General features: G+C 56.6%; 1 pseudogene; it reads right to left on the bottom strand.

Moving 5' to 3' along the window:
* Window positions 1–9023: 9023 nt before the first annotated feature.
* On the bottom strand, window positions 9024–12760 carry LOC141567710 (sonic hedgehog protein pseudogene; annotated as a pseudogene).
* Between the last annotated feature and the right edge of the window lie 109 nt (window positions 12761–12869).

Here is a 12869-nt window from a genome sequence, read left to right as displayed (position 1 = left end):
GGATGCAAGAACCGTCTGTGTTACTCCTGAGGGGTGATTGTCACCCTCCCTCCAGTCCGGGCCACCTGTTGTGGGACTTAAGGCCTAGGCAATTCCCAGAGCATCTCACCTTGGATGTACATGACCCAATTCTAGTGACACTGGCAGAAAAGGAGTGGATGACCCAGCCCTGCCACGGCAGGTGGCCAGCCAAGAGGCAGTGGGGTCTCAGGACAGGAACCTGGCTCCACTCCAAACGACACCCCCTGCTTCACTGACAAGAATGTGACCTTGGAAGGTACCCCACATCTCATCCGTTTTCCCCGATGGTAAGCGTGAGAAGGAGAAGGCCTCTGTCCGGTTTTAAGTGAGGAGGAAAGAAGTGGGGAGAGACTGATTTGGCGGAAAACATGGAGAAGGAAGTGATTAATTTCTCAGATCTGATTTAATGGAATTTTTAAACCTCAATCAGAATCTGAAAATGCCTCATGATTAAAGCCAAGCCATTTTTCTTCCGCTTTGGCCCATGCTCCACGGATAAGTCATTCTTTATCAAACCCGGCCTTTGCTTTGTGTGGTGGATTCTACAGAAGATGGGCCCCCAAACACCAGAGCTGTCGGGTGGAAATGGGTTTCGGAATTTGGGAGCTCCTTGAAAGGCGGGTTCTTGTTTTCACACCTTTGTAGGTGCTGGTGTGTTTGTGACAGGTGGGCAGCCGCACAGACTGGAAGGTGTGGAGGACTTTCGTGTGGGCTCCTCCATCACTTCTGTTGAAAAGCTGCTGCTGAGTCACCAGCCATCCCCGTGGCACATTTTGCCTGTGTCAGCCAACAGGCTTTTACTCAAAAATGTGTTTCCGCACTTGAAGATGATTTCCAGTCAGGTCTGAAGGGAAACCCGGCGCTGGGAGCGTTGTCTAGGGGCCACCCAGGGCGCCCCACTGAGGGGAAGCTTGGGAGGGCTGTGCCGTGCACGTGGCCGTGGGTCCCGGACACGTTGGGAGGGGCGGTGGGCACAGCCACCTCCAGCCCCATGCTCCCATGGAAAGCTTCCTTGCTGCACTTGGGTGCTGCCTGTGGGCTGCGGCGAGGGGTGGAGCCAGCCCTCCAGGTCCAAGTTAGGTCCCAACAAGGGAATCCTGAAGAGTTCCATTGTGCCCCGTTCTGGCCAGACCTCCAGCAGTGGTCCCCCACCCTGGGGTCCCCAGGGCACAGAGCCAGTGCTTCACTTTACAGAGGGTTCTGAGCAACCGGCCAGCCAGATCAGCCTGGACAGCACGTCACCTCTGGTCGCCTTCGAAAGGGACTCGGATTCCAGACAGGATTAAGGTGGCGGGTGCTGACCAAGTACTGAGCTTGTGTCCAAACATGTGCCTGGTGATGATGGGACAGGATGGTGATCACCCTCCAGGCGTCCCACAGGGACGGGGTGTGGAGCGAGGGCAGGGCAGGGGGCGGCTCGCAGGTGCCCTGGGACCTGGATCCCGGGATAGACCAGATGGGATGAGAGCAGATTTGGATGAAAGACACCCCTAGTCTGGAGGCGGAGGCGGGTGGGTGTGACAGGTTCCAGCACCCCCCCCCCACAAAGTCCCTCACGTGAGTGTGTCCGTCACCCCCTGCCCTTGCCCAGCCCACAGCCCAGGGGTCTGTGGAGCGGCTGGTTGTCCCCCCGCCCCAGCTCCTGGGGCGGCCCAGAGGGAAGGCGCCTTTCTCATGCCGCTTGCCTGAGACCCCGGGTCCGCAGCAGGACTGGAGGTGAAACCACCCACCACCACCTGTGGCTGCCATCTACCAGGGTCACCCTCTCCCACATCACTGCCCTTCCCCAGGACCATGCCTGCCCCATGGGCCACACCCTCCCTCCCCCATGGCTGACCTAGCTCACTTCTCTGCACTGTTCCTTTTGTCACTATTCTTAGTGTCATTTCCACACCCGTTTTGAAGCAGCCAATACCCAGCCTACAGTAAGTACAGTAATTACGTGTGGACGTGTTTCCCCTGAGCTCCCAATGCTGCTCATAAAGGACTGCACAGTGGGCCACGCCGCAGGTCACAAGGCTCAGAGTGGCGTCACTGACTTGAAGTCATTGCTTTGAAGAGTCGGGAAGGTGCAGGAGCAAGTCCCAGGAATCCCACGTTTGAGACCCACCCCTTTTGCTGAAAATATAAAATCGTGTTAACAGAGGACCCCCTGGGAAACCGCTGTCCAGGATGCATATCTGTTCCCCATCTGACATCCCCGGGTACTGATTCAGTCTTAATCCGTTTTGGGGTCCTTCCGCTTTGGGGCAAGGCTGCTGTGCGCCCCTTTGCCCAGCTCCTCTGGGTCAGGTGTCCCTGCAGTAGCTCCTTGGCCACTAGTCTCGTCCCCAGGATGAGCCCAGGAGCCGTCCCTCTGGAGGATGCGTGCTGCAGAAGGCGCAGCTCCATGGTGACGGCCTATCCCCTCCTCTCAGTGCCGGTTCCTGAGAAAGGGCCCAAAGGCAGGTGGAGGCTTCCCTGACCGTGGGTATCAGAGCTTCCCAGCAGATGGCGCCCTACAATGGACAGCGCACTTTTCTGGGGACAGGACGCTGGAGAGGACAGGAAAGTGGCGCTGACTGAAATGCTGTCTCTGCATTCAGTCACTCGTTGCTTCGTGCACTCACTCTTACACTAGTTGTTTACAGGGTGGCTGCCAGGTGGCATTCCTGCACCGACAGGCACTGAGGACAGCAACCAGCGCCTCCCTGGCACTGATCACACAAGTCTGTCCGAGCTGGGCAGGACCAAGCGTCCAACCCCTCCTTTCACATGTGGGGACGCTAAGCGAGATGTGGCAGGTTGAGGACGTCGCTGGTCCCGTGCAGAGCTGACAGCAGAGCCGTGCTCTCCAGGTTGCCCCAGCTCATGCCAGGGGTCTCCCCAGGGGAAGAGAACACACACTTTCTTACCATGGAGCATATTTGGGGGATGCCTTTTGGGCACTGGCTTTGAGCCCGGAAAGACGAGTCTCATCACTTCCCGGCCTCGCTGCCATCTGTTTTCATCCCGGACTCCACAAGGCACGACCCAAGCGCCCCTGACCGTTGAGAAGTGCTAACGTCTCCCTCACACGATGGAGACTTTCTGTCGTTTCAGACATTCTCCACCATCGTGCGCTGTGGGTTTTAGAAGTGGTCGTGGAAGCAGAGGCCCCTACAACTCTAGGACTCCCTGGGGACGGACACAGTGCCACCTGGATGGATTTAGAGGGCAAACGAAACAGCAAAACACTTAAAAACATTTTCAAATTAAAATATTTTTGCCTGCAACATATTGTCATTGAGACAAATGTGGAAAATATAGATGAGCAAGAGGAAGCAAATGAGGCCTCCTGGAAGTTCACCACCCGGAGACGCATGGTCAACATGTCAGGGTTCCCTGCTCACCTGTTTTCTACGAATGCATAAACGCTCACACACGCGCGCACACTCACACCCTCTGACACTAGCTGGATGTGTGTGGTGACCACACGCTGCCCACCTTTCTGTGGTGCAGGAAGGGGGAGCAGTGGGAGCCCGGCCTGGCCCCAGTTCGCTCTGGGCCATGCTCGTCCCTCGGGGGCGGCGGTGAATGTGGGGACCTGAGGTCACAGGTGGCAGGAGTGGAGGTGGGGCCAGCTTGGAAGCCTCCCCAGGCCCCTAAAAATGAACCTCTGAGAGAGCTGGCCAGGGGGACACCGTGTGACCAGGTGTGCCAATGGGGGTGTGCCAGCCGGGTCACCAGGCCTGCCCGGTGACAGGGTCCACCTGGAGCAGCCACCCGAGAAGCTTAAGACAGCAAAGCTGCTCCCTCTGCCTGGCACACTCGCAGGCAGCTGGAAGTATTTTTAGACTCATTTCCCTGACCTAAAAAAACTCATTTTTGACTGAACATCTAGTCATCAGGACTGACACGGAGCTCTTCCTAGAAATAGCTGCGCGCCCCAGCTGGGGAGGCAGGTGTGGCCGCTGTGTAAGGGACAGCACACGAGTGCAGGTGTCTGGGGCCCACGGGTGGCAATGCACCAGGTTGTTTTAAATTACAGAACTGGGAAGAGATGAAATGGCGCCGGGGCTGGTTGTGGCGGGCAGCGGTCAGCCCCTGGTGCCCACTGCCGCCTGTCCTGCCCCTCAGGCAGGTGTGGGGAGGCCCCGACGGCCCCTGTGGGACCACCACCAGCAACAGCAGGCCTGCTGTCCCGGGCAGGAGCTTAGCTCTGCAGATGTAAAAATAAGTTCATTCTTTGGAACAATCAAGTATGTTCCTTACATTGAACTGGGAAAACAGAAAATAGAGCAAGTCTGCATATGTGTACAAAGCCCCTGAGGCCCCCGCTTCACCTTGTCTCAGCGACGGCCGAGCCCCGGTGGGGGCTGCACAGCCGCCTCTGCCGCCGTCTGGATGCCGGAAGCGTTTCTTCCCTGTCTTTTCGTGTCCGGCCGTGGAGCTCACTGCCTGATGCTGCAAGTGCTGCCTTTGCTGGGATGAGCTCTCACCCCACCTTGAGAATTCCGGGCTTGACTCAGTTTCCCCTTTTGGTTCTCACCCCCCAGTCCTGGGTACTCAGCTTCCTTCCCTGTCTCCCTTCCTTCCCACCTCACACTCACTCACAGCCCTTGTGGAGAAAGGAAGGTTCCAGCGCTGGGCAGGGTGGAGAGCTGGGGCCAGCAGTGGGACGTGAAGGGTCTGCGAGGCCGCCTGTGGCCGCGCCTGGGAACGCACATCTCACCAGGGAGCTTTACGAGGTGTGAGAGGGAGGACTAAGCCGCTGTGGGACCTGTCCCTCCCTCCGCTGCCCCTTGAGGAGTGAACGCAATGCTGGATGCTGCCTGGAGGAGGCGCCCTCCATACTCCCCTCCCTCTGATCCAGAGCAGGCACTTGAAGAACCCCCCACAGCTCACGGGCAGGTCAGGAAGTCAATTAGTGGCTGATCTGAACAGAAAGACTGAAACACCTCAGAGCACTGCAGGGAGTAAGAGCAAAGTGTTGTCACGAAACCTGGGCGTCAGTGACATGGAGGCATGTGGGTGAGGAATGCACTTCTCGTGGTGGGTCAGTCGTACAGTGAGAGCGAACTCCAGCGTGGGACGTTTTCCAGACATTTGATAAGCGTCCGTCTGTTAGATTTCTTTTCCTGGCACTTCTTCCTTAGAAAACAGAGCCAAGAGGAAGGCTTTTCCTGACACCCAGCTCCAGTGGATTCCCTGAGGTCTGCTGTGGCGTCTCCGTGGCCTTCCAGGCTCTCGTGGGGAGCAGCCCGGAGGAGAGCCTTCTGGCCGAAAGTGGCCTGGGACAGAGTTCTGACCCAGGCTCCTTCCTCCATCCCCAGTCATGCTCCAACCAGCTGTGGAGTTTTGGGAGGGGGCACTTTTCTTACAGGGTCGCCGGACCCCAGGGGTAGCTGGGGCGGACACCTGGCAGGGCCCACAGTGCGTTTGCTTTCCATTGAAAACCGGCATTCGGGGCGGGCATGGTCTCGTCTGGGTCCCCCTGGAGCAAATGGTGCATCACTGCTTGTTACGTTGTGTCGCCCTCTGACATGGCCAAGCCCAGGGTTGGACCATGGACACTCAGGAGACAGCTGATGTGTGACACCAGCAACTCCAGTGGGGCTGTCCCCAAAGATGGGTCAGCGTGCTGTCACCACCACCACTCACAGACTGGCAGCTCACCTGTCTTCTCTGTGTGTGGCAGACTTCTCTGGGGTCTCACCTGGACTCAGGTGAGGCCTGAGGACAGACGTAGGAGCGGTCCTGCCTTACAGCAGCAGTATTTCTGAGCTTACGGGGACTTTTGGGTTCCCCGCCTCACCTCCCTGTGAAGGGATAGAGGCCCCACCCCAAATCAAAAGGCTGGTTAGTAGGGGTTCACTGTGGCCTCGTGGGGTGGGCTGTGCCTGTAAAGAAGAGGCGTGTGGCCAGAACGCTAGAGGCCACCACGACATTGTCCACGTGTGTGGCCCTGTCCTTCCTACACACCTTCTCCCGGGTCATGCGCTCACCCCAAGGTGTGGGAAGTCATTGCTGGGGAGGGAAGCTGAGCGCCATGGAAACAAGAGGCCTGCTCCCGGCCCCCCAGCAAAACCAGGGTGCACAGTCCACCAACCGCTCCTTCCGGGTGCTGCTGCCAAGCTCGGTTTTCCCCACACAGTCATCTTCTCCCCGCTTCTTTTCACCACTGGCATATAAGAACAACATCATCCCTGGAGCACCGCGCAAGGCCTGGTGCGCGCAGGTGTGTGTGTGGGGGGGCAGCTGGATTGGCTGGGCTTCCACTGGGGCCACTAGAGTGGAGGGGATGCAGGACGGGGTGGCACTGCCCTCTACAACTGTACCCATCAGGTCTCCTCGACGTTGCTGTCTGAGTGCTGACCCTGTCGTCCCTCACCCTCTTCTCGGGGGTACTTCTGATATTTGCCCGGACCAGCCCCCAGTTGGCAGTAGGGCTGGTCTCGGGGCTCGCAGGGCGCGCCTGCTTTCTCCCGCCGCGACCACCAGAGGGCGCTCGGACTCCACTCAGAGGCGCGTTCCCTCCACCGGCCTCTAGTGAGGCCGAACCTCTGGCAACTTGGATGCAGAGGGAACCACGGGGCGGAACGGAGGAGGGTCCCCAATCCAGTACCCCGCACCCCCCCAAGCCCTGCCCTCCGCTTCCTGCCGCCTTTCAAGCTTGGCGCTGCCGCTGCCAGGGACAGCGCCAGGGGACAGGAGGCCCTCAGGGGACAGGAGGTCACCTGTGCTGGGCTCCGAGAACTCCCATGAGTTCTCCGGGACCCATGAACCGGCCTACCTCCCGGGGTGGTGGCGTCCCTGGTGGTATGGCAGCCTCGGGTCAGCTCTCCCCGCCGCTGGCCATGTCCACCTGGGGAGGGCCTGGCAGGCAGAGAAGGAGCCTGCGTTCTCAGTGGAACCTGGACCTGGGCAGGTTGAACGAGCACAGAGTGGAAGCTGTACGTGCGGCGCCCCGCGGAAGCAGCCCTATGCATGGACCTTTGGGACACGGGAACAGGGACCCCGTCCAAGCCTCATTCAGCCCTTCAGAGCCCCAGACTTGGGAGAGATGAATGTGCCATCCACAAATATCACCAGGTAATAAGAATGGCCACCACCACAGCAACGACAAGAAACCACGAGGTGAGCGGGGCGCGTGTCCAAGCAGGGCTTGGTCCTCCGTGCTGATGCTGACCTTCCAGGCTCTTTCTGACACAGCGAGTATCAGGTCCCCACAGCCCCTCCTGCCCCCACTTCTCTGCGTCCGCTTTGTTGGGCCTGTTTGGTGGCCCAGGGCTGAGTGAGGGAAGCGGGCAGTCTGGCTGGGATTCAGATGACAAGGACCAGCAGGGTGACAGACACAGGGGTTATGTGCGTGGGGTTATTTTGCTGCCTCTAAGTTGCTGGGCTCTGAAAGGGATCCCACAGCTCCCCTGGGGCCTAGAGGGCCCGACTCCCCAACCAGCGTGAGGGTTGGTGTCCAGTGGAAAGGGCATCGATTTCCTGGGACACACAGGATTCCACCCAGGGGCCACGTTCTGTGGTTTTCCCCTTGGCTTTTTGGCAGAATATCGCTTCTGATTTATCTTAATTTTTAATATTTCTGAACCTTCTTATTTAAACCAGTTTCCCCCACCTGGGACCATAGCTGCCCTCATCCTGAAAACCAAAGACACCCATGAGAATGCAAACTCCCCTGGCAGTTTCCATGTCTCCTTGTAGTACTAGGACCCAGAACTCGTTTCTATGGCAAAATGTGCATTTTAAGATTTTCTTCTTAATTTGAGAAAAATCAAGCTCAGCCCAAAAGGGAAAGAAGGTTACCTCCAAACAGAGATGATTTTCCTGGAGCTGGGGAAATAAAGGTGGTGTGGCTGGCTTCCTCTAACTGCTCTTGGGTCCCTGCTGTTCCCTTTTATAGGTGATTCTTTCCGGTTTAGCTGACATTTGGTCAGCGTTAAGGTTTGCCTGTTACACCGCCAGGTCGAAGGGGCTGCTCCCGGGGCTTCCCGGGTCTGTTACCCTCCCTGGGCCCCTCTGGCTCCCAGTGAGGGGTGCGATCCAGTGGGCCATCCTTTGAATTCCAGTCAAAACCTGCTCTGTGCCGGCGTCCACACCCCTGCTCTGGACCCGCTGCCCACCCGCCGCAGCCCTGCTTGCTTTCCGGGTGAAATCTAGAGTGCGGTTGGCAGCCTTTTTCGGCAAAGACCTAGATAGTAACTTCGTCAGGCTTTGCAGCCCGTGTAGTTCTCAGGATGGGGTCTCTGACGCACACGCTCAGTCCTGCGGGGCGTGGGAGCGCGGAGGGGCCCGTGGGCAGCGCATGGAGGCAGAGCCGCCCGGATTCCAATCCAACCTTACTGAGTTTTGAATTTCTTTGAATTCTCACATGTTGTGAAATATTATTCTTCCATATATTCCCCCCATTTAAACATGTATGCGACGAGGTAGTAGGCCGGATTTGTCCCCAGCCCCGGGCCTGGTCTTCTGGCCCGTCCTGGCACATACCGCCAGCAGAAGGCCTGGGGAAAATCGGGGCTCATGAAGTGTTTTGTGATTTTCTCGTAAGAAGTCATACAAAAGTCACTTCCCTGGCCTCTCACCCCCCGCCCCCAGTGGGTCGTTCTTTCCAAGGATGGACCGACTGCCTTTCTGGGTCATTACAGAACCCAGAACGTGGGCGCGCCGGCAGGCACTTTGGGTGCTTTCTTGCCGAGTCTTGCAACCGACCAGTGTTCTTTGCGTGTCTGCCCAACACTTGCCATATGGCCGTCATGCCAACAGCAAAGGAGCTCAACCAGGAGAGGACCAGGCTGCTTTCTCCCCTGGGGCTGCCAGCTCCAGCTGGTCACATGGGCGAGTCACATGGTCCGTTGCCCGAGTGAAAATTCCCACGGCCTGACGCACCCCCCACCGAAGGCACTGAAGTCTGCGCTTTCAAGGAGACCTTTCGTTCACATTTGCAGCACAACCTCATGGAAGAAAATGAGAATGGCGGATGACACTATGGGATAGGAATTCTGCCACAGAACAGACATTGCCGAGAGTCTCTGTAACTTCTTTAATTGTTCAACAATAGAGCACAAAGGTAACAGTTTCAAGTACATTCTGATACACGTTTTTGACAGGAGGAGATGCGCGTTTAGTCACAAGGGAGGCTGCCAGCAACACCACGCGGACGCGGCACTGACTCTTGGCCCGTCAACCCTGAAGATGGAGAAGTGGGTGCCTCCTCCCCGGGGGAACGGCTGCATCTTCTTGATGCCCTGTGTTTGGGTTCTCTACCAGGTGGCTTCCTGTTGTTGCCCGTGAAACAGAGGATTCTTAATGTAAAGCTAAAAGAATCTTGAAAAGTGGGTCGGGGACTGGGTAAGTAAACAGTGTATTGCATTGCCACCGCGCCCGGCCAGGAGGGGGCGCTGCCCGGGGCCCGCTGCCCCAGAGCTGGTGGCCACCAGGACTCTGCCACTGGCACAGGTGCCTTTGGGACTTGCACAGCCCCACCAGTCAGGTCCGTCAACGTAGCCAGAGCTGCTGGTGTGCCCAGTGCTTCCCGTTTACCTTCAACCACCTTATACACAGACTTAAACAGTCAACAGAGCAGAAACAACCAAATGCCACCAGGCTTTGTAAACCTTGAACCTGCTAAGCACCTACACAACTGAAAAAAATCCAAGGGCAACTCCTGCTCAGAGGGCCTGGCCGTGGAAGCTTGCAGAGGGCAAGCTTCAGTGTGCAGGCCGGCCCCCTGCCCTAGCACCTGTGTCTGGGCTCTAGGCCTCACCATGCCAGAGCCTTCTCGCGGACACCCCCAGAGACCACAGGCCTCATCTCAGGAGCAGCTTCTCCAGACCTGCCCAAAGCCGTCAGGTTCAGTTCTGCTCCCCTAAATCCCACCAGCCTCCAGACAGGCTTGATCTGTGCAGATCAGTGGGCCCTCCCAGCCCACCCTTGCAAAGCCCAGTCTGATGACACATTGGGCTCAAAGCACAAAGCATGACAGTAGCCTTCAAAAACAGCAAAGCTCTCAAAGTGATAGCCGAGGGCAGAGCCCCTCTCAGCTGAGCACACAATGCAGCATCAAGCATGGAGGGCCTCCTCCCCCAGGTCCCAATGACTCAGGGCGCCGACCACAAGGCGCCCACTAAAGGAGCCGTTCCCTAGGGACAAAAGTCCCCACCTAACAACCACTGCAGACAGACAACTAGGACTTGAGGACACCAGCATGGACCAAGGACCCTGGCACCCTGAGACCCTAGTGGCTGTGACCAGAGAGGAGGGAAGGCCAGCATATGGACCTCCCACAGATTCTGTGGGGTGGGGGGACGGTTCAGAGAGAACCAACACCATGTACTCTCCTTGGGGACCCTTCTTAAAGAGCCCCCCAGGGCTTTAGAAAGCAGCTAAGGACCTCCTTCCTGCAAGGCCTGGGGGCTCAGCACTGAAACCTGGGGCAGCCAAGCCCAGGGGAAAGGTCACCAACAATTACATGGAGCTGAGAGAAAGTGGTGCGCACTGCCCCGGGCCCCTCCTCCAGGCCTACAGGTAGGCTGTGCTCATCAGGGGTGGGGGTGGGAGGGCGACAGTCCCCAGCACAGCACCCCAACCTTCGGAGTGTAGGATGGCTTCCACCCCATAGGCACAGAGCTGAGGCTTCTCCAGTGATGAAAATAAACACGCTGATTTGGTTACCTACTGAATTGGTCTGAATTCACAGTATAAGCAACATATCTAAACATAACACTGGGAACTCCTGTCAGCACTTAGGTTTCCCAAACAAAGAAGCCAAAAAAGGAAAGAAAAAGGGCTGCAACAGGAATTCTTAGTTATTATATACTAACCAGTCTGTGCGTGGCACATTTTATTTCTATAAAACTATTACAAAATATTCAAAAATACAGTTTAGTAAATTTACAGCAGTTATTTCTCAATTTATTAATGCAAAAACATCCTTTGTTTATCTCTGTACAAACTACGGGCTCCATCCGTGTGGGCTCATCACTATGTGCGCTTTTAAAAAATATTATTTTCTAATAAATTCTTTGAAGTTAAAAATAACAGAGTTCTTCCAGTTTGTCAAAAAAAAAAAAAAAAAAGGAAAGAAAAAAAGAAAGAAATGTGTGTGTGTGAGTGTGTAACAGTCTTGACTTCCAAGAATGTGGCCAAAATGCTGATGACAAAGCAAATATTAAACCATGAAGATAAGAGAGGAGATGGCTGTTACATTGGAAACTAGTTAAATTAAAAATAATATATCTTCATATTTTACACTATTTCAAAAATGAAATGTAATTCAGTTAAGTATTGATCTCTCAAAAAATCTAATTTACAATTCTGTGTATAAAAATATAATTTGTGGACCCCCATGAAGCATGTTTTAGTTTACACTTGCGGAGAAGCAGGAGCTGGCAAAAGAGGGACAGAGGACAGAATTTCGCTTTCTGAAAGTCAGAACCAGGGACGTGTAGAAAAATAGACTCTGAGCAGGTCGCTTGGCCTCACAAAATAATCTCTCCCCCTGTGAGTACAGTTCACATGACAATAATAAATTATCCAAGAAACAAACTATTTAAGGCTCTTGAAGGTCCGGTTCATATTATTTAAAACATCTATTCATACCAAACAAATAAATAGCCAGGAGAGGTGGAAAAAAATAACCAAAATAAAACAACCGAAAAATTCAAAAAAATATATATGAACTAAACACGACGACAAAACTTCCCAGGGTCTTTGTTTCCTTATAGTCTACTTTGGGCTGTCCTACTTTATTATTATTATTAATTATTATTATAATTAACGTCTCATTCCGTGCGCTTTTCCGTGTGTCTTTTGCTGTATCTTGCCGTTGCCCCCCCTCCTCCCGCCCTCCCCGCCCCGGCCTTCAGCTGGACGTGACCGCCATGCCGAGAGGGTGCAGGGCCTCGCTGTCCAGCAGCCAGGTGCCTATTTGGTAGAGCAGCTGAGAGTACCAGTGGATGCCCGCGGCGCCTGGCGCATCCGCGGCCTCTGGCGCACCTGGCGCGGGAGGCAGGACGCGGCCACCGCCGTCCCCGCCGTGGTCCGTGCGCAGCGGCGCCAGCGCAGCCAGCAGCGCGTGCGCCAGGCGGAAGGGCGCGAAGGCTCGGTGCGCCCAGCTGTGCTCCTCGATGACCGCATAGCACGACGCCAGCACCCGGTTGATGAGGATGGTGCCCTGCGCCGTGAGCGGCGCGTACGCGCCCGTGGCCTCCTCGCGCAGCGTCACGCTGTGCACCGCGGCCGGCAGGAGTCGGCGGTCCCCGCCGCGCTCGGCCACCACGTACACGCGCTGGCCCGGCCGCACGCGGCTGGCGAAGAGCGCCCGGCGCCCCGACGCGCCCCCCGGCGGCCGCCCAGCGCCCGAGTCGTTGTGCGGCGCGACGAAGAGCAAATGCGCAGCGGTTAGCAGCAGGCGCTCGCGGGGCTCCCGCGTCTCGATCACGTAGAAGACCTTCTTGGCCCCGTCGTCGCGGTCCAGGAAGGTGAGGAAGTCGCTGTAGAGCAGCCGGCCCTGGTCGTCGGCCGACAGCACGCGGTCCCCAGGGCGAAGGTCCTTCACCAGCTTGGTGCCGCCCTGTTCCAGGTGCACCGTGGCCGAGCCTGGGAAGCAGCCGCCCGATTTGGCCGCCACTGAGTTCTCTGCGGGGAAGAAGAGGGAGAGAAAAGGGGACAGGAAGGTGAGTCCCGAGAGGGAGGCGCGTGTGGGGAGGAGGGCACACGCTTGGTATCCCGCGCGCCCGGACAGGGATGCCCGCAGCTCCGGAGAGATTCTAGGCTGGGCCAGAGCAGACCTCCCTCCCCAAACCCCACCGCCACGGTGACAAAATTCAGATGCAGACACGTTCTTTAATGACTCTTAGGATTGGACTGGCGGT

The sequence above is a fragment of the Rhinolophus sinicus genome, linkage group LG11, assembly GCF_036562045.2.
Source record: "Rhinolophus sinicus isolate RSC01 linkage group LG11, ASM3656204v1, whole genome shotgun sequence".
Classification (NCBI taxonomy): Eukaryota; Metazoa; Chordata; class Mammalia; order Chiroptera; family Rhinolophidae; genus Rhinolophus; species Rhinolophus sinicus.
Note: the sequence above shows the minus strand (reverse complement) of the source record. Positions and strands in the feature narration are given on the sequence as shown.